This window comes from Macrotis lagotis, chromosome 1, assembly GCF_037893015.1.
Source record: "Macrotis lagotis isolate mMagLag1 chromosome 1, bilby.v1.9.chrom.fasta, whole genome shotgun sequence".
Classification (NCBI taxonomy): domain Eukaryota; kingdom Metazoa; phylum Chordata; class Mammalia; order Peramelemorphia; family Peramelidae; genus Macrotis; species Macrotis lagotis.
Window position 1 is genome coordinate 91,563,166 of NC_133658.1, and position 26,497 is coordinate 91,589,662.

A 26,497-nucleotide genomic window follows, 5' to 3' on the forward strand; every position below is an offset into this window, starting at 1 on the left:
GAGACAGAAGTTTAAGAGCATGACCAGATTCATACATCTACTAAATGTCTGAGGCAGGTCTAACTCTCTACCTAATGTGTCACCTACTTGGCAGAACTCTAGTTTTTACTATCAAGTTATCATAAGTAAAGGATCCTGCGAACACTGCTAAATAGTATTCGGGCAAATGCTACCTCCACCACTGAATTTCCTTAGATCATTCAATCTATTTATTTCTTGAATCCATTGCATCAAAAAAATTTAGAATTGAAATTGTTTATACAGATCATCTGAAAAATTCACTTTAGGATCCTGAATTGAAGAATATAAGGTATCTTGCCCAAGGTTACACAATAAAAATTATGTCTCTCAAATTCTCCAAAAAAATGAAAGAGAATTAAAGAATGAATAAGAAACAAACCAAAACATTTTTGCAGAAAAAAATAAACATTTTAAAGTACATAGCCATATAGGAAATTAAAATGAGGTATTAGAATAAAACGTATATTTTTGGCTATACTAAGCAATCAATGTTGTAATCACTATTTCAGATGAGACAGCAACAACAATATAAAGCCAAAAGCGACAAGCAGATGCTTCTAAAAATGTCTATGCTTAAATGTACCATAGACAAAATAAAAGTATCATTATTAAATAAATGTGGAGTAAATGGCGTAGTACCTAAATTCTTAAAGTTGAACTGAGAAAATAGATTTTTGTAATGCAGTACTGGCAAAAGAGTTAATATTTCATACTTAGAATTAGATAAATCAAATTAAAAGATGAACAATATGGAAAATATAGAGGGGGAAAAGATTAATAAAACTGAAATTTGAAATATAGTCCTTTCTGAAAAGGAATGTTAAACAATAAACTCATTTATAAGCAAAAATTGTGCCTTTAAAATTACTCATGGAGTTAAATTAATAAAAAGTTTAGAAGATGGAAATAATAAACATATTCTTCATATATCATAATGCAATAAAATCATTATCTGTTATTAAAATATGAACAAAATATATATTTAAATGGATATCAGTTTCTTATATTTGTTGACTCTCTTTAACTGCTTTTATTTTTTAAAAGGGAGATATCATTTAAGACAAATATATATATATATATGTATATATATATATATATATCAGTAAAGACCTGTGACATAAAAACAATATCTTTAATAATATGTAGCTCAAAGGACAAATTATAACAGCAACAAGTGCTCTATCACAGGTGAGTTTTTTTAAAGCGCTAAGCAGAAAAAAAAATTTTCAGGATCCAAGGGATAGCAAAAAATTATATTATTTATTTCACTTTCTAATTATAAAACCTTCCCCAAAACTGACTTTCTATTCTGTTCTATTCTCCTATTCTAGACCATCCTTTCCTCTTTTTTCATGAGATAAGTTGTACCAAAGTATATACTAAAACATGGAGAATATAGTTAAAGAATTTTTCAGAGCAAAATCTATATTGTGAAACTCAATACTAATAGATTTTTAAAAGTAGAGATTGCGCAGTTAAATCAGTTGAAAATAATTTAGCTACCTATAACCAAAAAAAAAGCCTTAAAAAAGCCTATTCAGAATAAAATGATCTACACTTAGGCATATCATACCTCTTCTTTAATATATAAAGAATATATAAATATATATTATATATAATAATATATAATATTATATTGTTATAATATATTATTATAATATTATAATATATAAAAATATGTAATGAAAACATTACTTGGAGAAGGGATTCTTAGGTCTGATTGTTAACATGGTCCATGACAACAAAAAAAAAGGTTACAAACTTCTGTTTTAGAACAAAGTCTTGGAAAATATTTACATTTAGATAATTATAGATGCCCAAAGATGATTTGGCACAAGGTAGATGCTGCATGAATATGCTGATTGATTACTAGTTGTTTGATGAAGGAGAATTAAGAAGAAGGAACCAGACAAGTATTCAGGAACAGCTGACTGTTGACAGCACCAAACCATGAATATTGCTTTTTCTTCATAACATAATTTATGGTGAACTCAGAGCAAGTCTCATACCATAGTCAGAAAAAGTTTTGCAAGGCCACTCTCAAAATGTATCTTAAGAACTTTGGAATTGATTGTGTGATATGGGAGATACTGACACAGGACCCTCATCAGAGAAGATACTGTGCTCTATGAGCAAAAGAGAATTTAAGGAGCTTAATAGAAACTCAAGATGCACAGTTTTAGAGAATCTGCACCAAATGTTTATATGGACTATTTGTGTCCAATCTATGGTAGAGCATTCTAAACTTATCTTGGTTTGATCAGTAGCTTGCCTTTTAACATAGTGATGTCATTTTGGTTCTCTTCAAGAATAAAGTATAACCATGACCATATAATGTAACCACTTTGTATATATTGTATTTGTTCACTTTTATTTATGCTGTATATAAATATATGCATATATATGAGCATATATATAAAATATATGCATATAAATACATATATATATATATTATTACATAAACTCCATTTCCCCAGTTAGAATGTAAGTTGGTTTTATTCCCTGAGGAGAAATTGTTTTATTCTTTGTATTTGAATCCCCAAAGGCCTATCATATTGTTTCATACATAGTTGAATTTGACAACCTAATGATATAAATCAAAAATTTTAAGTTGGTAAACATTATTAGAAGATAGACTTTCTGGAAGATCACATATTTTCTCTCTTCACACAATTCACTATGAAATGATAAGGTAAGACATGTTTTGACCTTTGAGATGTCCTTCAGTTCTGAGATTTTGTGATAAAATGTAAATGTATATTGAGATGTTGAGAAAAATACTAAAGTAGATTGTGAGAGATAAATAAGATTTTTACATATTATTTTTTTAGCTTGCCACCAAGGATAGTGGGGTCCCAAGACAGAACAATACACAGTCCTTTAGAATAAAAGATAATAGGAAGGTGGGAAGAATAGAAAATGAGGTGAATAAGATTGGAGTCTGAAATGTCTTAAAATTCCAGAGTACTTGAGAATGGTTGAAAGGACACAACCATGAGATGCTATGTGACTGAGAAGGAAGAAGGGGGAGTTTGGGACATAGGGGAAGAATGGAAGAAGGACATTGTCAAAAGGTTGTCTCCAGAACAGGAATTAAATATTTGCAAGGAAAGCAGAAAATGAAACATGGACCTGGGGACCAGAAAGAAAAAGATGTTTGATTTAAAGGAATCAAGGAAATTTAGAGAAAGAAAGGTCTTATGACTGGGATTAGTAGAAGAACTATCTCTCTCTCCTTTAAATCTGTAAAATCTTTGAAAAAGTGGCCTACTTCCCCTGATTCCCTTAGCTCTCTCTATGTATTCAGTCTTTGACTCCTTACCAGGCTATTAACCCAATCAAGTTACTGTAACCACTCTCTCCAGTGGTATAATGATAGTCCTCTTTTCCTTGAGATCTATAGTATTTCACATTGAAACTTAAATTCAACAAAAAGCTTATTAACTGAGACCACAAAAGTGAAATAGTGCTCATGTCTTGCCCTGAAGGAATTGGTACCCTAAAGAGCATAAGTCTTGTATAAATAAATTCCAGGCAAAGATCTCTTTTAACTCTGACAATAGGGGAAGACTTCATGGAGGAAGTGGCCCTGAGCTGAGCTTTGAAGGTAAAGATTTCCGTAAGAACCAAAGAAGTAGGAAAAGGCATGAAAGGAGAAGGGAATAATGTGAGCAAAGACACGGAGACAAGAGAAGATACAGTAAAAATGTGAGACAGTGAGGCACTCATTTGGCTGGAATATAAGAAAAAAAATAGAGTGAGAAAACGTTGGAAATGTAGCTTAGAACCATATTGTGGAGGACATTGAATGCCAATGAAATACAGACACTGACAATTTGAGCTCACTGAGGAAGCTATTATATCTCCTCTCAAGGTTCTGGGGTAAACCTTATCAGATGGAAAATATTTATCTAATGATTTAGGGTATGAGAATGGAACAAGCATTTATTAAACACCTACTATGTGCCAAAAACAAATATTGTTTTATTTTATATTTAGCTCGTGAGTTACTTCTTTCTTATCAATGTTCTAAATTAATTAGCTAGACTTTATTAGCTTCTAGAATTATTTTTACTTAAAATTATGCATAGTAGGCACAAAATATGTCCCCAGAAGTCTGAGATGTAACTCTTTTACTACTATATACATCTATAAAAAGCTTGAATATACATATGTATGTATGTATAATCAAAGGGAAAGTGGATGCAAGATTAGACCATGTGTACAAATTGTTAGTTATTCATGAATATAAATCAAAATGACCCTCAGTCTTTTAATGATCTTTCTATTTCTACTGTGAAAGTGCTGTAGTTTACAAAAAGAAAAAGAGGAGAGATGGCAAAGGATAGTAATAACCAGTTTTTAGAATGTTTGCAAACACAAATTTAACAGTTGGTACTCAATGGGGAATATTTGCCCAAAAGCCAAGTTGGTCCTTACTAGAAGAACTTAATAACATTTATATCGACCTTTTTTTCTCTAAATAAAGCAAGAATACAGAAAGAAGATGCAGTTAACTGCAAAACAGAATAAACAGATCATTTGAGGAGAAATGAGTAAAGATGGCAAGATTTGTTCATAATTAAAAACACACGAAAATCATTTTGCAGAATCATTGGTAATATGTACTATAATTCATATAAAATATAAATTAAATATAATAGGAACTTTAGAAGAATGGAAAGAATTTAAGAAGGGCTAATAAGCATATAGATACCTAGATTTTGACAAATTTAAGAAAATAGAAAATAGTAATGGTGAAAGAGATTCCCATTCAATGTATACTACAAAAATTTCAGAACGGAAATTAGTGTAAGCTTAATGAAAGAATTGACTGGTACCTGAGTTCAAGTTTCAAGAAATCACTCCCTTAGTTTTTATTTTTTAATTTTGTTTGTGCAAATAATACATTCAGTAATTAATTCTTGAATGAAAATAATATTGTCAGAAATCCTTCAAATCTTTGTAGTTGACTTTCTTTTAAATTATAATTCATTTTTAAAAAAACCTTGTCATGCCTGGAATTCTCTCTCTCATTCCTATCTTTCAGCTTCTGTGGTTTCCCTGAAGAAGCAGCTAAAAACTCACCTTCTACAAGAAAGTTTTCCCAATCCTCTTAATTCTGTCATCTTCTTTTCGTTACCTCTAATTAAAACTGTCTATTTATTTGTACATAGTTGTTTTTATATTGCCTCTGCTAGCATATGAGCTCCTTTAGATACAGGACTTTTTCAGCCTTTTTTTGAACCAGCTCTAGCACAGCACCTGAGATGTAGTTAGCACTTAATAAATGTTAATTGAATGAAAGTTCTTTTTTAGCCTCCAGAAGTTATCCATTAGTATTTATGACAATAAAAATTTTTTTTCATCATCCCTTTGACTACAATATTCCTACCAGGAGAAAACCATTTTTATAAGAATTGCAAATTGGTCAGTGGTTTTTACCTTGCCCATTATTTAAGGCTAAATGTTTGTCATAATGCTTTACCTTTCTTTTTTCTTGGAAATTAGAAGTTGGCAAAATGAACCCATAAAAATAATTAGGATGGGAATCCCAAAGTAGTTTACTACATAAATGGTTAAAAAAATACAATCCAACAATAAACAGAAGCAATTCTTTTCTATGTTCAATTCTAATGGTATCTACAATCTCTGAATGTTGGGTTTAAAACATTCTCTTTTTTAAATGTAAAGGCGTTAGGTGTGTGTGGTGGAAATTTTGCATATTTACATGAGAATATCTAGTTGAAGCAGAAGAGAAATATGAATAGATGTCTATAATCTCTTCTGTCCACCCTTCTCCAAGGGAGGAAGTAATCAGTTCAGAGTCTGCTTCTGTTTTCAAAGAGAAGGTACTAGACTAGAATATATTTATATAACTTCCTAAATATTGTCAATCTAAGAGAAATACTTTTTAGGTTTAAGTTGAGTTCCTGGTCATTATTTCTTTGTTTTTAAATAAAAGAAAGATTTTATTTATTTTGAATTTTACAATTTTCCCCATAATCTTGCTTCTCTCCCCTCCACCCCCACAGAAGGCAGTCTGTTAGTCTTTACATTGTTTTCATAGTATACATATATAGTATACATTGATCTAAGTTGAATGTGATGAGAGAGAAATTATATCCTTTAAGGAAGAAAAATAAAGTATAAGGGATAGCAAAATTACTTAATATGATAATGCTTTTTTTTAAATTAAAAGTAATAGTTGTTGGTCTTTGTTCAAACTCCACAGTTCTTTCTCTTGATACAGATGGTGTTCTTCATCACAAATAGTCCAAAATTGTGCCTGATTTTTGCACTGATGGAATGAGCTAGTCCATTAAGGTTGTTGATCATTATTTCTTAATGGAAGAGTGTTCCCACTGTCAAATATCTGTTCCACAAAGAACTCATTGAGCAAATAGCAAATAAATCCATTTATCTAAGTAGATAAGAAAATAGAAATCAGTGAAGGTATACATATGAGTACTGGACAATACAGAGTGAATGTAGGAGAGAAAGAGAAACAGAGACAGATAGGGAGAGAGAGAGATTGAGAGAGAGAGAGAGAGAGAGAGAGAGAGAGAGAGAAACAGACACAGAAAGATAGAGACAGAGAATCTCAGTGATAAAGAAATTCCCCAAAATCTCTACTGAAACAAACTTGGAATGGAGACATGACCTGGGCAATGCCTTTTCTCCGTGTTGACTTCTTTCCAAATCTTTCCCTTCTCTCACGGAACTTTCCCAAAAGAAAATCTGACATATAATTATGTGTTTTTCTCTCTCAGGGCTAGAAACCAGTAGATCAGGATTCCTTTCAAGCTCTTGTCAAATTCATTTCTCAGGAAGTCAAGGAGAATCAAGTAACCAATCACCACCAATAAAGAGAATCTCAAGTAATGAACTTTGAACCAAAGGTTCTATTCAATTTAACAAATTCAATTTAATTCTATTGAATTTATTAAACAAGCATTATGCTAAGTATTGGGGGATACAAATAAGGAAAAAAAAAGATAGCCTCTGCACTCAAGAAGTTTATAATCTAATAGAAGACTAACCCAAAAAGGAGGATATTTTATTCTGTGGAGTTGAAACCAAGCAGGCCAGCAAATGCTGTCTGTGAAGAGTCCAGTTTCTGCCATCTATGAAGAAAAGTGTTGGGAGGAGTTGGGCACTCCCAAGTCTTTCATTTTTAACATTAAGGATTGCCCTCTAGAATAAAGACAATTTCATAAATTTAACTTAATGTTGATTTTAAATATACAAATGTGCTATTCTCTGTCTTGATGTTTTTCTCCAAGCTATGAATAAAAGAAAGTAATACTTTGTAATGAAAAAAATATAGCTGATAAAAAAAAAACCTGTTTTTCAAATTTTATGATGGTCAGTGACACTTAATACTGTCATTGTCTTTTGACAGTAGAGAAGGATTAGATAGTATAATCAGAAAAGAACATTATTAAGAAAAACAAATTGTGTCAATGTAAACGGGAAAAATATAAGCATGTTTTCAAGAAAAGTCTACAATAAGCATTATGGCGTTCTAAAGCAATGATTTATAATGAATGCTATGTTCTAAAAACCAAGTAGGACAATTGAAAAATGAAATAGGATTAGAGAAAATAGAAACTAATAGTTCTCCTTTCTTTTTTTTTTTTAATTTGGTCTCTACCTATGATTTCGTTGGCCTGAAAAACTCCCTCTATCAGTATAGACCCAATAGCTCTGTAGTTATAGAGTTTGGAGACCCCAATTCAACAGACTCCAGCAGTTTGGTGGAAACCACATACCCTTTCTCGGGAACATTTTAAGTGCATAAATTAAAATATATAAGATAACAAAGAAAATTACTGATATTGAAATACATCAATCAAAAAAGAAATTAAATTAGTTCATAGACTTAAGAATCACTATCTCAGAAATTTTCAGGACACACTGAAAGATTGGTGACTTACTCAGACAGGTAATTTGTGTCATAGGTTTTCCTGATTTCAAGATCAGCTATCTACTCCCTAAATTGCAACTCTCATGACATAATATTCATATAGTCATGAAATATTTGTGAGGTACACTGAGTCTACTCTGTGCAATATAATCTCATCTTAAAATGGAACTAATACTTCTATCTTCCAAGTTTGTTATGATAATAATTATAGTATACTAAGAACATGTCTGGCATAAGGCTTAAAGACCAACTGATAGGGTAGTAGTAGTAGTAGTAGTAGTAGTAGTAGTAGTAGTAGTAGTAGTAGTAGTAGTAGCAGCAGTAGGAGGAGGAGGAGGAGGAGGAGGAGAAGGAGCAACAGCAACAGCAACAGCAACAGCAACAGCAACAGCAGTAGCAACAGTAATAGCTACTACTACTGCTACCCAAAGTATAAATGACAGCTAGCAGTAGGAGCAGCAACAGGAGTAGGAGCAATAACAGTAGCAACAAAAATAAAAATAGCAGCAGGAACCACTACTACTGTACAAGGTATAAATATTAGATAGAAATAGTAGTAGTAGCAGCAGCAACAATAGCAGTAGCAATATAGCAAGAATAGTAGCTACTCCTACTGCTTCTGAAACTATAAAGGTTAGGAGGTGGCAGTAGCAGCAGAAGCAGTAGTAGTAGTAATAATAGCAACAATAGTAATACCTACTACTACTCTTCTCAAGATATAAATATTAAGTGATGATTCTAGTAGTAACAGCAGCAATAACTAATACTCCTACTATATAAGGCATAAATGTTAAGTAGAAGCAATAGCAGCAGCGGTAGTAGTAGCAGCAGCAGCAATAGTAGTTACTACTACTGCTAGCCAAGTATAAATTTTAGGAGGTCATAGTAGTGACAGGAACAGCAATAACAGCAGCAGTAGTAGTAGCAGCAACAATAGTGACAACAGTAATAACTACTAATTACTACTGCTTCTCAAGATATAAATGTTGGGTGATAGTAGTAGTAGTAGTAGTAGTAGTAGGAGGAGGAGGAGGAGGAGGAGGAGGAGGAGGAAGCAGCAATATCTAAGGTATAAATGTTGGCTAGCAGAAATAGCAATAGCAGGGGCAACTAGGTGGTACATTAGATAAAGCACTGGACCTGGAGTCAGGAGAACCTGAGTTCAAATCTGTCCTCAGACACTTAATAATTACCTAGCTGTGTGGCCTTGTGCAAGCCACTTAACTCCATTTGCCTTGCAAAAAAAAAACTAAAAAAAAATAGCAGTAGCAGCAACAGCAATAGTAGTAGTTACTATCACTGCTACTCAAAGTATAGATGTTAGGCGGTAGTAGTAGAAGCAGCAGCAGTAGAAGCAATAACTACTACTCCTTTTGACCAAGGTGGTTTTCTTCCATTGTTATTGAAGACCAAAAATGACATCACTACATTAGAGACTGTGGCTCATGAGACCAATACAAGCTTAGAATGCTCTATCACAGTTTGGGCACAAATAGTCCCCCTGGGGTGAGTACTCTAAACCTATAGATGTAGATTTTCTTTGAGCTGCTTCCATTCTTCCTTGTTCATAGACCTTGGAGCATAGGGTGCACCATACTGGGAGGTCTGTGCCAGTGTCTCCCATGCTGCATAATCAGTTCCAGAGTTTTTAAGAGAGTCCTTCAGGGTGCCCCAGTATTGGCTCTTCTGACCCACCTTGTGAATACTTGCCCTGTGTGGATTCTCCATAGAATAGTCTTTTTGACAAGTGTACACTGGCCTTCTAACAATGTGTCCAATCCATCATAGTTGCCCTCTCTGTATTACTGTTAGAATTCTAGGCAGTTTAGCTCAAGATAAGGCCCTCAGTGTTTGATATCTTCTGCCAGGTGATCTTCAGAATCTTCTTAAGACGATTTAAATGGAAGCAATTCAGTTTCCTGAAATGGCATTGGAAGACTGTCCAGGTTTCACAGGCAAATAGTAATGAGGTCAGCACAATGGCTTTATAGACCTTCAGTTTGGTAATCAGTCTAACACTTTTCTCCCACACTTTCTTTTGGAGCCTCCCAAATACTTAGTAAGCTCTGGCAATGCAAGTGTCAACCATATTGACAATGTGCGCCTCCCTGGAAAGGACACTGCCAAGAGAAGTGAACTTGTCTAAAGTATTCAGAACTTCTCCATTTGCTGTAATTAATGGTTTCACATATGGATGGTGTGGTGCTGGCTGATGGAGCATCTGGGTTTTCTTGGTGTTAATTGTTAGACCAAAATTAGCACAAGAAGCAAAGAATCAATCCATACTTTATTGCAGGTCAGCTTCAGAGGCTCATTGAATGCATAACCATCTGCAAACAGAAGATCAAACACTAACACTCCCTCTGCTTTGGTCTTGGCTTGTACTCTTTTCAAGTTAAAGAATTTGCCATCAGTGTGATAGCTGATCTTGAAGTCATGTTCATCCTCAGTGAAGGCGTTTGATAAAATGACTGAAAACATCATGCTAAAAAGCATGGAAGTGAGGAGACATTCTTTTTCACTCCATTGGTGACTGGGAAATCTCGAGAGCATCATCCATTATCCAGAACCCAGGCAAGCATGCTGTCATGAGATTGGTGTACAATACTGATGAACTTCTCTGGGCCACCAAATGTTGATATGATTTTCCAGAAACCCTCACAACTGATGGCCTTAGTCAGATCTACAAATGTTGTCTAGACTTCTGTTCTGTTCCTGGCATTTTTCCTGGAGTTGTTGGACAGTGAACACCAAATTGACTGTTTGTCCATCCATTCAGTACAAGGTATAAATAGTAGTTTGTAGCAGCAGCAGCAGCAGTAGTAGTAGTGATGGTGTCATTTATTTAATGCTTTGAGGAATACAAAGAATTTTAGTCACAAAAGCCCTGTGAAGTAGTTTGAACAAATGCTATCTTCCCCATTTCATAGGGGTGTCAGTTGACTTGCCCAAGGTTGTGGTTAGTACATGCTACATTAAATCACTGCACATTACCCCTAGAAGCTAAAGAAGAGGTAAATAAATAAGAAGTGGTCACTAATCTTCAGGATAGAATAGCATAGTAGGTGATGATGGAATAAACACACAGTTAGAAAGACTACAGATTAAAATGTGACCAGTACAAGAAAAAATAACCAGCCTGTGTAATAGTGAAGAAATAAGTTCTCATTAGGAACATTAAGCATTTTGTTTAATCAATTTTGCATATAATTTCTTATATTTTTACCAAATAAAAACATAGGCAACTTGGATAAACTCCAGAAAGTCATACATAAGATTTATGATTTGCAAAATAAGACCTATAGGCAAACAAATTGCTGCTTCCATGCATCACCTCAAAGTTTATATAAATGATCCAATTAAGATGAAAAAAACAACTGAAAAGTCAGAGGTGGCAAGAAATTCCATAAAGAAAACTACCAGAAATACTGTAAAAATGAGAGAGCAAAAGAGGGTCCAATGCAATGAATAAATAGTATATGTTAAAGAAAGTAAAGAGAACACAAGCAACAACAATACTGCATCAACAACTACTAAATTCCTTAGAAGTGTTTAGAATTTCAATAGAAAATATAAAGGAACATCTTGCATCTATAAAAATGGAAATAAGGTTGTTAAAGGAAGGATACACACATTAAAAAAGATGTGTAAAATCTTAATGAAGCAAATGTCTCATAGGATTATAGATTTAGAACAGGAAGTGACCATAGGGATACTCAAGTCTAAACCCCTCACCCATTGTTCTTCAAATGAAGAAACGGAAGTACCATTAAGAGTATAGAGTTATGTTAGTTAATTGACTTACCCAGGTTCACACAGGTAATAATAAGGCAGAAATGGTACATGAATCTGAGTCCTCTGATACCAAAAGCAATATTCTTTCATTCATCCAGATCGACTCTTTAAGAAATAGACTGATTCAGATTGAAGGAAGAAAAGAAAAAAAGAAGGAAATAAGCATTTATGTAATTATTACGATATGGATAGAGTGCAAGACCTGAAGTAAGGAATGTCTTATTGAAGAAGAAATGTGTCTTGTTTGGTCAGCATAAGTTCACCTCATATGTAAATTCCCTGCAATTATTTAAATTAAATTCATCAAGCTAAGAGCACCTTCAACCCATCCCTCTGCCTTTCCTCCAGTTTCCAGCCTCTCATTCTGCCAAAGTGGTACTTGACCCCCAATCCGTGTGTGTGTGTGTGTGTGTGTGTGTGTGTGTGTTTGTGGTGGGGATCACCCTTTAACCCTTCTCCCTGACTCTTACTTGCACAGGAAGTGGGCAAGACTATAAAAGTTTGGTCTACATTTCCCTTTGGACTCTTGCGGATCTAAGCCCAGAGTTTTTCTTATGGCTGTTTTCCTTTCTCTCTTTCCCTCAGTCATTCTTGCATAAGTTTTTGTTATTCAGCCTATCCTTAAATAACTTACTATCTCTAGAAAAGTTTTTACAGGTTTGTGAATCAAAATCTGAACATTTCCACCTCCAGGGTCAGTCATGAATTTTTTACTTCCAAGAACTCTGATCTTTGTGATGGCACCATCCAATTCCTTATTATCATTCTGAGTTAAAATCCAGTCTAAGCCATTTACTAATTGTGTGAACCTGGGAAAGTCATTTCACCCTCTTTATCTCAGGTTCCTCATCTATAAAATGAATTGGAAAAGGAAATGGTAAACCATCCTATCTTTGCCACGAAAACACCAAAAGGCTTCACAAAGCATCAGACGATATCGAAAACAACTTTAAATAAGTACTTGCTATTTTCTAGGCACTTTGCTAGTTCTGGGGTTACAAATACTAGCAAAGAGAAAAACAGTTTCTACATTCATTGAACTTATACTGTCTTTTTAAGATAAGTTTTTATTTACTTAGTCCTGATTATCCAAAATATTCTTCCCTCTCTCACAGATAACTATCCCATAGAAAATACCAAGTTTTGTTTCAATTAAAAACATTCACACAACTGATCCAATATGCTGAAAAAGTCTAAAAATATGTGCAAATCTATGGACCTCCCATGGCCACAAAGAAGTAGGTTGGTAGTGTCTTCTCATATCTCCTCATTTGAATCCTGTTTGAGCTTTATAATTTTGCTACATTTGTCCTTGATCTTTTTTTGATGTGTTGTAATCTTTTTCTCTTGTTACAATAAATGTATCCATCACATAGATCATTTCTTAGAGCACTGAAATATTCCATTACATTCATACACTACAATTTGATTAAACATTCCTCAATTGATGGGCATATACCTACCTGTTAGAATTACATCCAACTACTATAGCATTGGAAGTTCATTACAAGTCACATCAGACATCAGAGCTGACTTTATTAAAAGTTCCTTCAGATATTTGAAGAGATCTATCAATTGACACTGTCTTCCTTTTTCCAAGACAGACATCTATACTCTTATTATTCTCATTAGAAATGGTTTCTAGTTATGTTCCATTTTGTTCTCCTTTAGACATCAATCAGTTATTTGGAAAATATTTATTCAATGTTTACCATATTCTAGGTATGTATTTTTATTACATTATATAACTATGTATTATGTAATATGATTATATTAAATTATGTAGTATATTATGCATAGGCTAGAGCATTAGGAATGAAAAAAGAGGAAATAATCCCTACTCACATGTCCCTCTTAAAACTATATTTTACAATTGACTAAAATGAAGTCTTTTTAACATGAACTACTTCTAACAATACAGGCTTTCCTCATTCCCTCCATTCCTCTTCCCTTTATTTCTCCTTGCTGCTTGCCTACCTTCCTTCTTTTTAAAATTTTTTTTAAAACTTCATCTTATCTCTCCCCATATGAAAAGAAAAAAAGGTTACTCACAATATGAATCTCATTACTACACAATACAAGATCTTTGACCTGCTCTATCTCTGCCATTGCCCAGTTTATCTACTACAGTACAGATCTCTGGAGTTCAAGAGATGTGTCCATTTCTGTCTCTCTTTCCTTTTCCTAGAACTCAAAATAATTTATCTGCAACCCCTTTCCTTGAACTCTGCCCCTTGGATCATCCCCCTTACTTTTCCAGGAGTCTGTTTATTTCCCTTTATCTCTTGCTACATCTTCTTTATGTGTTACCTCCTACTCCTACTCCCAATTTATGTAAGTTCCTTGAGGACATGAACAATCTTGTTTATTTTAAACATCCAATAGATTTTTATTGCTATCATCAAAATACCTGTCCATCTGTTCCACTATTTGTTCACTGGTCTATTTAATAATTTGCTTTAAACTTTTGGACCTAAGTCCTTCAAAACTTCTAGAAATATTTATCAACTCTCTTTCCTTCCCACATGAGTCAGCAGGAGTTGATAGCAGTCCAATCCCCAGGTTCAGTTAAAATGATTTAAATTCAGTACTGACTTCTTCCCAAGGTCTAGTTCTGCTTATGAGTCTGTGATGAGTCTTTTACTTTGGGAAGGAAATTCATCTTCTGAGAGTTAGTTGAGAATTCAAAGGACCAGTGTTAGCATAATAATAGATTCTGGATGGGCAATGAAATTTGTATAAATTCAGAATGTGGGTCCACTGCTTTTAACTCCCAGAAGTGTTCTTGTCTTATAGGATGGCTTTGACTGTCTGGGGTAATTAAAAATGAAAGTTAGCTATACTCACAATTTATTTAAGAAATAACAGTTATCCAAAGTCTAAAAACCAACTTCTTGCCACTTTTCATCATTGAATCTTTTTATGTGAAAAATATTATTAGCACTAAGTATGTAACTTGCTATGTGGAGTGTTTCTTCTTAGAAAGATTTAGGAAAATTTTCAACTTGATGATAAGAATGAATTTTACACTGAATATTAGGAGCAAGTCAATGATTGCATTGAGAAAAGGGCAGGAAAAAAGACTGTGCAATTTGACATAATTATCTTGAAGAAGATTAAGGTGGTGATTACAAGGGAAATTAGAAATTATACAACATAATCTGAATCAGAATGCATTTGTTGATTAAGTTCTGATTTTAGAAGAGGCAAAGAGAGCAATTTTTGCATTGACATTAAATACAATCCTAAAATAAATCATGCCCATTACTGTTACAGACTGTTGTCTTGATTAAAAGACTTAATGCTTTAAATAGCCTGACTAGAAAAATGTTTACCATTAGAGTGAAAAGCCCGAAAACACAAAACTATTAAAAAAGCCAACTCTCATTAGGAATCAGATTATTTACATAACAAAAACAAAACAACCACTTTACTGAAGAATAATTTATAATAATCCTGAAAGGCAATAATGACTTTGTGCCTGCCTTGAGGACCAGAGACCTGGATTCAAATCCTACCTCTTATATATTTTAATCAAACTTAAATGACAAGTTACTTAACTTCTAAATCCCCCTCACCAATTTGTATATGTGTGCAGATATATATATGTGCATATATATATATAATTATGTGTATGTATTTGTAGGCACATAAGCTTATATAAACATACACACACACACACACACACACACACACACACACATATATACACACAAAAACAGAGAGAAATATCAATATAGATAGTTAGGTTGTACAATGGGTAGATATCAGGCTTAGACTCAAGAAGACTCATCTTCCTGAGTTCAAAGTTGGCCTCAAACACTTCCTACCTGTGTGACCTTGGGCAAGTCACTTTACCTTATTTGTCTCAGTTTTCTAATCTGTAAAATAAGATGGAGAAAGAAATAGCAAAGCCTTCCATTATGTTTGCCAAGAGCACCCAAAATAAGTACACTAGGAAAACAACCAAATGTGATAGTTTCTGTGTTAAACAGTAGTGATACATTATGGAAAGAAGTAGGAAAGGGACCAGCTGAAATCATCAATCTGTACCAACCTGGATATTCTCCTCATAGTCACTCTAAATTAGACTGACAACAATATGGAATTAAATAATTATATAATCTTAAATTCAAGATATTTAATCTCTCAAGGATAAGATAATGTGGTATAAATAGATAGCAACTGGTCTGGAAATAATCCATATCTTTAATGGGTCTATAGAGTTCTACTTCAACAATCAATAAATTTTCCTAGGAGGCAGTAAGCAGTCAAAATGTGTTCTATGCTTGTTGCACCATAATTGATTGCTTCCGAATGGGTTCAATTTAATTTTTGTCCCAATAAGTCATTTAAAGACTCTACTGTGTTCATTATTTTAATAACCTCACCTTTCTGGTAATGGTTGCTTAACCACTGGCAGGAACCCTACAACAGAAAAAAAATTGGTGACCACTAGCAGTGGCATTTGCAAACTCAGTCGTCCAAGAGAAACTCAGAGAGAAAGCTAAAGGACAAGTGGCTTGTCATAAGATTATGGGTTTTGTTTATTTTGTTTTGTTTTTAATCAGAGGCATTTGTTTGGAGGACTGAAAAACCATGAGAAAAAAAAAAGACCCTAGATATACATACTTAGATTCTTACCTAGACCTACTACCCTCTCTTTTATTGGCTGTATAACTAATACCCAGTTTTAATTGTGTTCTTTTATTCTTTTATTCAGTCAAAATTTGATTGATCTAATACAATTTCTCAGAAATAGCTCTGGTTGTGCCTGTCCTTTCATTTTATATTTTCCTGTCTGTCCTGGTATAATGGAGAAGAAAAACTCTGAAAACCATATGAGAGAGACCAATTTTTCCTAGCTGAATGCTGGAATCTGAAATCCCCAGCCTATAATCGGACATTTTTTATTCTCTTCTAGGGTGTCATCATGAACTGTGTATGTGTTTCATAAGTACATTTAAAATAGAAGAATGACTATGAACTTTGGACCTTCTCAATCTGTCTCATCAGTTAATAAGCCTAATGTAGCAACTCTTGGGGTTGGTTGCATTGGTTTAACAGTATCTTCTGCTTATTTGCATATTCCACTTGTGGTTTCCTGATAAAGATGAAATCTGTACCTTAACCTGAGATGTGGCACCATGATATTAGCTCAAATGTTTTATGCAAAAAAGAACAAATATCAAGGTGCTAGGGTGCAGATCAAGAAGGCTGCTGTTTGAAGACATTCTGGGAATTTAGTGACAAGACTTCAGACACAATCTGTCCTTCCTATCTTGACAGCTAAAACCACAAAGGAATTTAAATGTAACTATTCTATTTCCTGTTTTAATAATAACTAAGTGAAAAAGTAATTGGAAACTGGGAAAGAAATTAATGGAAAGAACTTGGGGACTGGAAGGGAGAGGAAATCAATGAATTATTTAATATGAAAAGATAGATAGAGAGAGGAAAAGAGACCAAAAAGATGAGATAGAGTCAGAGAGAGAGAGGGAGAGACAGAGATAGGGAGGAACAGATCACATGGAAATGTATTTAACTAGACTTCATTTGAATGTATTTTTTGCCTTTCAAAAATCATGTTCCCCCACTGGATTGACACACAAGAATCAGGCAAAATGATTTTTTTCAGGAGGTGACTTAGCACCCAGTAAAGAACAGTTATTGGATACAGAGTGACTGTCTTTTCTTGTTAGTTCAGTTCCCTATTTAATGAGGAATTTCCAATTACCTTTCCCTTCTTCCTCTCAGTTGCCCTTTTAGAGCATTGTCTCCTTACACACTTAAGTTTCAGTTTCAGTTTCAGCTATGAAAGGTGAATAGCCTCAATAGCTTGGATAGATTTTATACCCCAGAAGCAAAATCTGAAGACAACAATCTGATTTGCATTTGAAACACGAGCTCATATTGTTGTTGTCAGTTGTTGTCAATCAATGATTTTTTAATTTTAATATAACATGAATAATTGGTTTTCCTGAATATGGGGGCTGGACCATATACCCTCCTCAAGTGGTTTTTGAAGATTCTTTGAGTTGATGGGCAAAATTCTAATTAAAAATTGAAAGTATTTCTACAACACATTTGAATCAAAAAGCTAACTTAATTATAACATGGTAATTTGGATTTAAATATCTCATAAACTTGGAAGGCTTGAAGGGACAAGGAGACAGCTAGTTTTTAGATCATTCCAAAAGTTCTTATAAAGAACAATTTCACCCATCTGGGAAAGTTTTAAACTTTTCTTATGTAAACTTTTACTTTTCCTATGCCACTAATCCATGGCAAACAGGGTAAATATTCCAAATAAGTTCATGTGAAAGGGTTGAACTATTTTTCCCTCTTATGTACAAACCATGTTGCTTCTGGCCCATTTCAGCAAAGGACTAGGGAACAGTTAATGTGGGTTAGGTTTAGGCTTTAGTACATATACTCATGATGATTGCCAACTCCACATCTCTTCTAGACCTGGAGATTAAGAGAATTTAAAAAAATATATTCCTTTCTTCTCACACTCATGAGAATATATTGCCATTAGCTATCTCTTGAAAATGAGAAAATGATGTATGGTAAAATAAGATCTTCTTTGAATTGAAAATATGATTTCTAATTGAAATGAAGAGAGATTTCACAAGCACTGTTAAAAAATAATACAGCTATCATGCAGGGTATTCCAAAAGTGTTAGTGAAATCTTAAGTACTGGTTGCTAAATTTCTAGATTTGAGCATTTACATTTTAGAAATTTATAACAAATGCTATAAATGACAGATAGATAGACAGATTTTTATTTAGAAATAAGAAAGCTATAGAGAAAATGTGAATAATACATTTTAAACTTAAAAGTGTATCATATGTACATTTTCCAGAAAGTGTTTGCTTAAACCTTTATCAATACATCACTATTTGGAGAGTGTGACAGATGGTATTTCTAGGAAATAGATGGACTTTCACAAGTAGTGTTATACAACAAACCTCATATTTTTACCAATATGAAATTGTTTAAACAATGTAGAAAATATGAGATCTCATTGGGCTTATTGTGAAATAGATGGATAGATGGGAGAGAGGATGCTGAGCTAAAACTGAAAGTCTCTGCCCTCCATAGTGCTTGTATCCTTTCAGAGAAGCTTCCATTAATTTATATAGATTGTTCCAAAATTCTTACCAGAACTTAATAACTTAAGTCTTTTTTTTTAGTTTATTTTTGCAAGGCAATGGGGTTAAAGTGGCTTGCCCAAGGCTACACGGCTAGGTAATTATTAAGTGTCTGAGGCCGGATTTGAACTCAGGTACACCTGACTCAAAGGCCAGTGCTCTATCCACTGCACCAATTAGTCACCCCTAACTTAAGTCTTAATAACTTAAAATTATACCAAGAATTTTGGGATAGCCTTTGTAATCATATACAAAATATTTATGATGAATGTACAATAAATGCAAAAGTGTTACAGAATAATGGGGAGATACAAGCAAGAGGGAAATAATAGGGAACAGTCAGATTTTCACAAGTGGTGCTACAAAAGAATCTTCATATCTTCACCATCACACAATTTTCTAAATTATTTGAAAAACACAAGATCCCACTTTGCTTAATTGTTGTTCAATGAGAGAGACAGACAGAGTCAGAGAGAGAAATTGAGATTTCTGGGGAGAATGAGGAAGATTTTTTGTAGAAGGTAGGACTTGATTTGAGTCTTGAAGGAAATCAAACACAAAAAATGAGGAAGAAATGCAGCTCAGTCATAGGGTACTACCAGTGCAAAGGGATGGAGATGGGAAAAGGAATGATGTATATGAATGTATATGAAATAGGTCAGTTTTAACTGGACCCAAGAGTATTCAAAGGGAAGTAATAATTACAACATGTTGCAAAAGATTTTAAAAGACAAACATATGAATTTATATTAAATATCACTATCTAAAGGATAATGATAAAGGAAACTATTGTAATTTACTGAATAGGAGAGTGTGATATGCTTAGACCTGCACTTAAAGAAAATAAATCTGGTTGCAATGTGAGCAGATTGTATAGAGAGAATTAAGAAAGGGAGATCAATTAGGAGCTATTGCAATTGTGCAGGTGAGTACAGATGAGCATTTGAATTAGAATAGTGGTACTCTGAGTAGAAAGGAAATGGATGAGAAAGTCATTTTGGTATTGAAAATAAAAAGATATTTGATTAATTTGAAAATAAAAGAAACTATTGAGTCTAATATTCTCAATTTAAAGATGAAGTCACTGAGACTAAGAAAGCTTCAATGATCACTCCAGAGTCATACAAGTCAATTCTTCCTAACTCCAAATCTCTGCTCTCTCTTACACCTGAGTCAGGATAATGATGGCTTTAATGGAAATAAAGAAGTTAGAATGAGGCTTTCATGTGGAGGGGAAATAAGTTCTGTAAATGATTAGATTAAAATGACTATGGAACATCCCAATCAACAATTGGAGGTATAAGAGTAGAGTTGAAGGGGGTGGGAAATGGTTTATTCAGCTCTTGAAGTCATCTTTATAGAGATGAAAAATTAAAAGCATGTAAATGAAATGTACAGAAAGGTTAAAAAAGATCAAGAAAATAAAATGGAAGAATATACAAAGTTAAGTGGCGGAACATGAATTATGAACTGGTAAAGCAGTCTGAAGATTGATCAGACAAGAAAACATGAAGTCCTCCTGGAGAAAATTCTCTAAAGAGGGTTCAGAAACAAATCTCAAAGGAGAAATTACTGATATGATGGGTGTAGTAGAGTTGTCTGGTATATGGGGCTTTAGAATAGGTGTGGTCAAAAAATCATCACCATGTGGTCAAACTTATGATGAACCTCTCAAAATTTGGCTAAGTTGTTCCCAGGAGAACAAGAAGATGATAGGATCATAAAATTCATGGTAGAGAGAATATCAAAAAAAGTAATATTAAGCTACATAGAGGTCACATGAGCATAAGGACCAGAGGATGGAGAAAAGGTTTTTGGATTTAGCATTTAAGAGATCTTTGATGGCTTTAGAGAGAGTAGTTTTAGTTGAACAGTTAGATTGAAAGCCAGCTTGGGAAAGGTTGAAAAATGACTGGAGCAAATGAAATAGAGCAATAAATACTGATGGCTTTTTCCTAAGAGTTTATCTATAAAAGGAATGGAAAATATAGTATAATAATTTTAAGCAATGATGAGTCAGAGGAAGGTTTTTCATTTTGTTTGGTTTTGTTTCTTAAGGATAGGAAAGGACGTCATATCTCTATAGACAGCAATGAAGGTACCAGTAGATAAGAAGAAAATAAATGTTGGAAAGAGATTTCTCTTGGCAAGATTTAGGAGAAAGCGGGAGAAATGGGATCAAAACACAAGTAGAATAGTTATTCTTGGCAAGGAGAAGAGTAACATCTTTTCCCGAGACAGGAGCAAAGAAAGAAAAAATGAATAGTAATATTAAGAAGTTTTAAAGGATATTAAAAGACAAAAATTAGAAATTAAAATGGCAATCATTTTTCCATAAAGTAGGAGAAGAGGCTTCAGCTGAGGAGGAGATGATAATGCAAGAGGTTTGAGGATAAAAAAAGAAAGATTTGAAGAACTACATAGAATTTCATAGAGAATCAAATAAGGAAGAAGAAGAAGAATCAAGCAAAAAACATTTATTAAGCTCCTTGTATGTTCCAAGCACTGTGATAAGCTAAGAGCATGCAAAAAGAGACAAACATTCTCCCTGCCCTGCAGGATCTCACAGTCTAATGGGCTATGTAGTACTGAGGACTCAGTTATGATTAAATGATAAATATTTATACTGGACCAAGCTGGTACAAATGTGAGATTTGTTACAACAGTGCTGAGTAAAAACTGTATAAAATTAGGAGAGGCAAATGAGGAGGGTAGCACACAGTTGGTGATATAATGCAACAGGACTATACACATACACACATGTTTTTGTACTTTTATACACTCATTTGTGCATATGTGCCTATATGTATGAACATATATAGATATGTACTTATTAAATTTAATAATAAATTTAATTTTAATATTCCTATTTCACCTTAAGGTTTGCAAAATACTTTTAAATATTATTTCATTTTTGTTCTCATAAAACTCTAAGATTTAAATAGAGCATAGTATATTGAACTTTATAACTATAAGGTCAAGATTGAAAAGGGAGGAAAGTAATGCTGGTGTAAGGGTTGCTATTGTTGTTTGTCCTTCATTCTGGAAGAGGATCAGTGACATCAGGAAAATAATGCCATGACTTTTAAGTGAATTGGATTTCAATTAGGAAGGACTATGCAAAGTCATCAGCCTTACTTTTTCCTCAGGAACCATCTGGCTACACTGATCAGGTTCAGATACAGATGACTGGCAATGCCTCCAGTAGAAGAGAGAGATCTTAGCCTTTTTTAAGTTAAAGTCTGTTGCAGTTTGCCTGAGGAAATGTCCGTTTAGTGATTCAGGCTAGGTAAGAAATGAGGCAAAGAATGGTCTTTTTTACCTACTCCAAAAATATAAATCAATCTGGGAGGGAAAGACCATCAAGCTTCTTGACAAAAACAGAAATAGTTGCTATTTACATTCACTCTGAGCTATCTGGGTCCAAATAATGACTAAGTAAAACTTAGGGATAGTTCCTTTTATTGGTCAATAAATGAGAGTCAGTCATTTAGGTTTAAGGCATAGTCCTTAAGAAATCTAGCCCAGGGGGCAGAGCCAAGATAAGATGGCAGGGGAAGGCAGGATTTCCCTGAAACTCCTTCCCCCCAAAATTCCAAAAGCCATCAAATTATGACTCTAGCCAAAATTTAGAGGGGCAGAACCCACAGCAAGACTGAGTGATACAATTTCCCAGTCCAAGACAACTTAAAGGTTGCACAAGAAAGGTGTGTTTCACCAGGACCAGGAGCTGGAAAAAAGCCACAGTCTCAGAGCAGCCCAGGTATCACCAGGAAAAGCTTGAAGGGGCAGTGAGAGAACTCTGCTGCACCAGAGTGCAGAAGCATTGGCCTCAGAACAACCCTGCAGTGTGAACCTACAGCAGGAATGGGGAGCCAGCTTACACCTCCAGAGCACAGTCCTCAGATGGTAAGGGGGTAGGGGGAGATTGCAGAAATTTCTCTGCTCTCCCTGGGGAAGGACTCTGCTGTATTCCCACACCCACATCCAGCTTGCAGTTTGGTCTTCCATACTAAGATAGCCAAGCAGGGTCCCTCCTCATAGCTCTAGGGCATAGGGGAGTGCCTGTGGTCATCTCCATATCAAAGCATAGGCAAGAGAGCATAAGACTTTGAAGGAATAATGGTTCCAGTTAGGTGTCCCAAAAACCACCCCAAAGTCTTGGAAGTAAATTAGTCTTGGGCTGAGAAAAGGAGTAAACAAAAGAAAAAGATGACTCTGACCATAGAAAATTACTTTGATCCCATGGAAGATTCAAAAGATGACAAACTCAAAGCTTCTGTATACAAAACCACTAAGAGAAGTGGGCTCAGGCTATGGATGAGCTCAAAAAAGATTTTGAAAAGCAATTAAGGGAAGTGGAGGAAAAATTGGGAGGAGAAATGAGAGTGATACAGACAAATCACGAAAACCAAATCAGCAGTTTGGTGAAAGAAATACAAAAAAAAAAAATAATGAAAAAATAATATGTTAAAAACCAGTTTAGGCCAAATGTAAAAAGCAAAACAAAAGGCAAATGAGAAGAATGCCTTAAAAAGCAGAAGTGGCCAGCTGGAAAAGGAGATTAAAAAGCTCTCTGAAGAAAATAAGTCCTTCAAATGCAGAATAGAACTAAAGGAAGCTGATGACTTTGCAAGAAATCAGGAAGAAATAAAATTCTATCCAAAAAGCCAAAAATTAGAAGAAAATGTGAAATATCTCATTGGAAAAACAACCAACCTTTAAAACAGATCCAGAAGATATAATTTTAAAATTGTTGGGCTACTTGAAAGTCACGAAGGGGAAAAGAGACTAGACTTCATTTTTCAAGAAATAATACAGCAAAATTACCCTGAGATTCTAGAAGCAGAGGGTAAAATAGAAATTGAGGAAATTCACCAGTCACCTCCTGAAAGAGATCCCCCCATAAAACTTCCAGGAATATTATAACCAAATTCCAAAACTCCCAAGTCAAAGAGAAAATTCTAAAATCTGCCAGAAACAAACAATTCAAGTACCATGGCTCTATAGTTAGTATTACACATGATCTGGCAGCATCTACATTAAGGGCTCATGGGGACTGGAATATGATATTCTAGAAGGCAAATGATTGTGGTTTACAATCAAGAATCAAGTACCCAGAAAAACTGAACATCCTCTTTCAGGGGAAAAGATGGACTTTCACTGAACCAGAGGACTTCCAAACTTTCCTATTGAAACAAACAGAGCTGAACAGAAAGTCTAATCTTCAAATACAGGACTCAGGTAAAACAAAGAGGGGGGTAGACAGGAAGGACTAATTATGAGAAAATTAATGATGTTGAACTATATTCCTGCATGGGAACTCTCATATGCACTTTCTCATTTATAAGAGCTGTTAGAAGGAGCATATCTAGACAGGGCACAGGAAGGAGCAGAATATTATGGTATAACATAGTAAAAAGATGGAGTCAATGGGTAATAAAGGAAAATACTGAGAGGTAGAGAAAGGAGAGGAAAAAAAGTAAGATATTTCAGCTAAGAGTCAAGAAAAAGCTTTTTCAATGGAGTGGAATAGGAGAAGGTGAGGAGGAATGAGTGAGCCTTCATTATCATCAGAAATGTCTCAGCAAGGAAATCATATATATATATATATATATATATATATATATATATATATATATATATATACATATATACTTAATAGGGCATAGAAATCTATCTTACCCTAGAAAAATGAGAAGAAAGGGATGGGATAATGGGGAATGGAATGGGGGAAGGGGGAAATAGGTGATAAGAAGAGAGGGAAGATTGTGGGAAAGGGTACTCACATACAATACACATTTGGACAGGGACAAGATGAAAGGAGAGAGAGAGAGAGAGAGAGAGAGAGAGAGAGAGAGAGAGAGAGAGAGAGAGAGAGAGAGAGAGAGAGAGAATAGAAAAGAATAAATGAGAGTAGGGAGGAATAGAGTGGAAGGAAATATATCTTGTAATAGCAACTGTGGGAGAAATATTGAAGCAACTTCTCTGGTTGACATATGATAAAGAAGGCAACTCACCCCAGACAGAGCCATTGGAATCTGAACACAGCCTGAAGTACATTTTTTTCTCTCACTATTATTGAGGTTTCTTATCTATTTGGGGGGGAGGAGGGTGTTTATGTTTACTCTCATAAGATTATTGTAACAATATAAAAGAAAAAGTAAAAGAGAAAAAAGGGAAAAAAAGAAATCTAGCCTATAAATCCCAAGATGTCTTGCAAAGTTTCAACAATCAAAATTTATATTCAAAAAAAAAAAGAAAAAGGTATATTCCTTTGGGAAGAATGCCCACCAGTAGGTATATGATTCCCTTTGAGGATAGAGGAAAAAAGAGGGAAGAAAGAGGAGGGACGAAGGAAAAAAAGGAGCACAGGTAAAATGGAATGGTTAAAGAGGAAATAATAAAAAAAAAAGAAGATTAAGGAGGAATGACACAGAGCAGAGATGAAAGACCATGCATTTGTGGAGTTTCAAACTCCTGATTAAAGGTACAGCACTCTTAAGAGTTATAGTGAAATCACAAGAATTCCAGTTTTGTTCCTGATTGCAACCAAAGTGAAGAGAATGTACAAAGTCATTATGAAGATTGGTGAATTGTACAGGAGAAGGCACTTGAAACATTTGGTGGTGGTTCATCTATTAGTGAAGATATCACAAGAATGTAAGAAAAATCAAAATTTTTAAATACACAAGGTACTGCAAAAAAATTACAAATTAATTCACAGAGTTCTTTAAGGAGGGAACAAGTTAAATAAACTGAATTTCAGTTTAGGCACTGAAGTTAAAGAAAAGGATGTGCTGCAACAGCAGTTATGAATAGCAGATGGCAGATAATGGGCTTAAAGAAAAGGAGTACAGCTGCAAGTTAGCAGCCCAAGTGATCAGTTGGATCAGTTGAGGTCAGCAGTTTGAGGAGGGGAAGATTGACTTTGCAACAATCTCTTGGGGAGAACAATTAGGACTGGGGTCAGGGTGGCACTAGGGAAAGACTAAGAAGTGGCTTTATTCATGATGTAAGGTTCTGTTCCTTCACATGTCTGAAAGGGTTCAGAGTTCTAATCTAGCATTAGAAATGTATAGTTTTATGGTACCCTAACTAGAGTTGCTAATTTCAAAGTCTTTGTTAAACCAAAGGTAGCCTTGAGGAATTCATAATGTAGAAATAGTAGTACCTGGTTAGATAACTGGGAGAGAGGATTACATACCAGACTAGTACACAGTCGATATATATAATAGAGATTTAATAGGGTTTTTTTTAGATTAACCATTTTAACAGGTTACCAAATTGAAATAGAGTTTTTTAAGTAAGGAGGGGACTTCATTAGATATTAGGGGGTTTGCCTGTAAAAACAGATAGGAAAGTATTATAATAATAATAATACAGAAAAATAAAAGAATTATATCATTTGCCTAAATTATAACTTTTGTCTTTAATACAGAAAGAAAAACAATGTCTCTGAGTTGAGAAAGTTCTTGCTGCAATTAAAAATACTAATGAACAAGGTGAATATATTGCTTGAGAAATATGAATATGAATATTAATTATCCAGATATAATGGCAGAAATCAGGGTGGAAAGAAGAACTTTGAA

General features: G+C 34.2%; 1 long non-coding RNA gene across 7 annotated transcripts in view; it reads right to left on the reverse strand.

Annotated features, from left to right (window-relative positions):
* The window catches only part of LOC141500931 (uncharacterized), a 405,792-nt gene that overhangs the window by 273,625 nt on the left and 105,670 nt on the right, over positions 1–26,497 (reverse strand). Inside the window, exon 2 of one of the 7 annotated variants that reach the window (XR_012472084.1) lies at positions 11,757–11,865. The exons of the other annotated variants lie outside the window; for them this stretch is intronic. This is a non-coding gene — a long non-coding RNA (uncharacterized LOC141500931). The remainder of the gene's footprint in view (positions 1–11,756; positions 11,866–26,497) is intronic. 7 annotated transcript variants of the gene reach the window in all.